We start from the raw sequence: 3231 nt of genomic DNA, 5'->3' as shown, positions 1-3231 counted from the left end.
TATATCTCTTTAAATCCTACTTCAAAAACACAATCACTTAATGTTAATATAAAAATATTGGCATTTAGACAATTTTACATTGTTGTTTTACCAAAGGTCCTCAAGAGGGAAATGACCAATCAGTTGTTGAGCGCAAATGCATTAAGTTCTGAGATACTCTTCTCTGTATATCTAGAATGCATCTAACCATTCGGTCTTCCCCACTTTCCTGCCAATCAGTTGTTACAGGATGTTTACTGAAGATTTGCTCTCTTCCATTACTGTACCAGTCCACATGGTCAAATGGGGCTAAAACGGTGTCTTATAGCCAGTCAACAAATACTTATTAAATACCTCCTGTGTGCCAGAGAAGAAAATGATGAAAATACAGAGACAAGAAAGAGAATGGCAAGTACAAGGAACTATATAAGTCATTCAGTATTCACAGGGAGCAAAGTGCAAACAGTGAGTACCCCAGAGATGAAGCTAACAGGGTTTATCCTGAGGGACCATATATAACAGGAAATTCAACTTTATCCTATCAATAATGGGAAGCCAACAAACAAGATCAGTAGCAGTGCAGTCAGATTTCCATTTTTTAGCATTACCTTTTGGCAACACTGTGTAAGGTGAATGCATAGAGAGAAAGAGAGAACAGTTAAGAATTTACTATTTAACTCTACAGGAGTAATAAAAGCCTAAATTAGAAGACTGATAGCAAGAATGAGAGAAAATTTAACAGGTAGAATCAGCAGTCATGGTAACTGGATAGGGGATAATAAGAGTGAGAGCAGTCTATGAGTTTATTTAACAAATATTTCTATCACATTTACATGTGCCAAAGACTCTTGTAAGTGTTTATTAACAACAACTCAAGCAACACCCATAAAAGCCATATCGGGAACTCAATTTTATAGATGAAAACACGGGCTATTAGCAGATTAAGTACATCGTCCACACTCACATGGTTTGATTGTGGTTAAAGTGGGATTTTACCAAGGAATGGGGCACCAGAGTTTACACTCCTAACCACTACATGCTGCCCATCTAGAAATGCAAGTATGGCTGTCAGGCTTCTCATTTGGGAGACTCAGGGGATAGTGACACCATTAAGAGAAGTATGTTTGGATTGGATGGTGAAAATACTTTGGACGTATGGCATCTCCAGTACCCATGAGTTGTTCAAGTAGAAATGTCTACCAAACATTAAAATCTGAAACTTTAGATAAAGGTCAAAGCTGGAGATGTGAATGATTGGGTCCGTCAGCATATAGGTTAAAATCAAGAGTGATTTGCTATTACTTTGGGAAAGCATGTTGAGAAGGTTAGTAGAAAAGATGTTGAAAAATCAATATATAAGGAGCAAGTAATGGAGAAAGGAACAATTAAAATAAATGAAAAGGATAGGATGTGATGAGCACTGGGTGCTGTACGCAACTGATGAATTGTTGAACACTACGTCTGAAACTAGTGATATACTACGTGTTGGCTAATTGAAATTAAAACAAAATAAAATAAATGAAAACATATGATCAGAGCAATAGGATTATCAAGAAATAGAGTTGAGGTGTGGCACTAAAGAGTATCAGGAAGAGAAATCCTATAAGACTTACAATGTCAGTAGGTTACCATTATGAAAATCCTTAATGTCCTTAGAAATGAAGGCCAGATTTTTAGGTGTGGAGGAATAAATGAGGCTATGAGAAAAGAGAGGGAAGATTAAGGGCAGGGCTTGGGTTAGAGAAAAAAACATGAATAAAGTGCCTTTTTAATGAGAATGGAATGGCCTGATTTTATGAACACCAAAGTAGAATGTCTTTTGTACAAAGGCAGATGTGTAATTGTTTGAATGCAGAATTAACACGCTAGGAAAAAGCTGCCACCATCACTTTCTATGTGATCTTTGGAGCATGGAAGTTCAAGAAGTGGAAAAATGGGGAAATGAATTAAGAAAAAGGAAATATAGAATAGTCTGTACAAAAAATAAAGGTTGATAAAGTTGGTTTAGATCAATCATTAAAAGCTATGGTACAAAGGAATGATTTGCTCAAGGAATGATTTTAAGATTTATATAGCATTGACACATATGTCCATTAGACTGATAAGAAATAAAAGCAGAAAACAGGAGATATTTATAAAAGTCTAAACTGGTGGTTCTGAAAGTGTGGTCTAGGGATTCCTGGAGGTCTTTAAGACTCTTTCAAGGGATCCATGAGGTCAAAACCGTTTTATAATAACCCTAGAAAGTTCTACGACTTTCTCACTGTGTTGTAATTTGCATCAATAGTACAAAAGAAATGATGGGTTGAAACTGTTAGCACCTTAGTAGGAATCAAGGCAGTGACACAAAACTGTGTCATTGTATTTTTCACACACATTCACAGAAAAGAAAAAAGAAGTTTCACCTTTAAAATGTCATTGATGGAGAGGGTGGTTGGATTATGGACATTGGGGAGGGTATGTGCTACAGTAACTGCTGTGAAGTGTGTAAGCCTTGATGATTCACAGACCTGTACCCCTGGGGCAAACAATACATTACATGTTAATAAAAATAATTTTTAAAAATAAAAAATAAAATAATATGTCATTGACAGATCAATAAAAATAATTAATTTTATTAAATCTTGACCCTTGAGTAAATGTCTTTTTGATATTTTGAATGATGAAATGGGAAGTACACATAAAACACTTCTGCTGCATACTGGAGTAGGAAGGTTTTCTCCAGGAAAAGTATTTCTGTAGTGTGGGATGAACTGAACTCTTCCATGGACTACTATTATACTTATGACTGAAAATAAACTACATGTATTCAGAATTGTATGTCTAGCAAATATTTTCCTAAAAATGAAGGGAATGAGCCCATCACTTCAAGGAAAACTGAATATATTTCTTACCAATGATAAAATCCAGTCCCTCAAGAAAAATTGAAAATTAGAAAAATGTGTCTTCCATTGTACTTCCCAACATCCCAATATGTGAAGAAATTTCCTATAATACCAGTAGTGACATTAACAAATGTGATTTTTTTTAATATATAATGGACTGGTCCAGCATTTGGAAAATTCACATAATCCAGTAAACCAACATTTTCCAAATGATCAATACATGATTTACAAAATCATGCATTAGTAGCGAGTTCATTGAAAGTGGAAGAAAAACCAATGGATTTTAATTGAAAAGAAAAAAATCGCTACTTCAATTTCTACATTCCAACTGACCTTTAAGTAACTAGCACTTGTGAACTTTGGGTTT

Source organism: Mustela nivalis (assembly GCF_964662115.1).
Source record: "Mustela nivalis genome assembly, chromosome: 5".
NCBI classification, from domain to species: Eukaryota; Metazoa; Chordata; class Mammalia; order Carnivora; family Mustelidae; genus Mustela; species Mustela nivalis.
The sequence above is the reverse complement of the archived record's forward strand: the minus strand, read 5'-3'. Positions refer to the sequence as shown.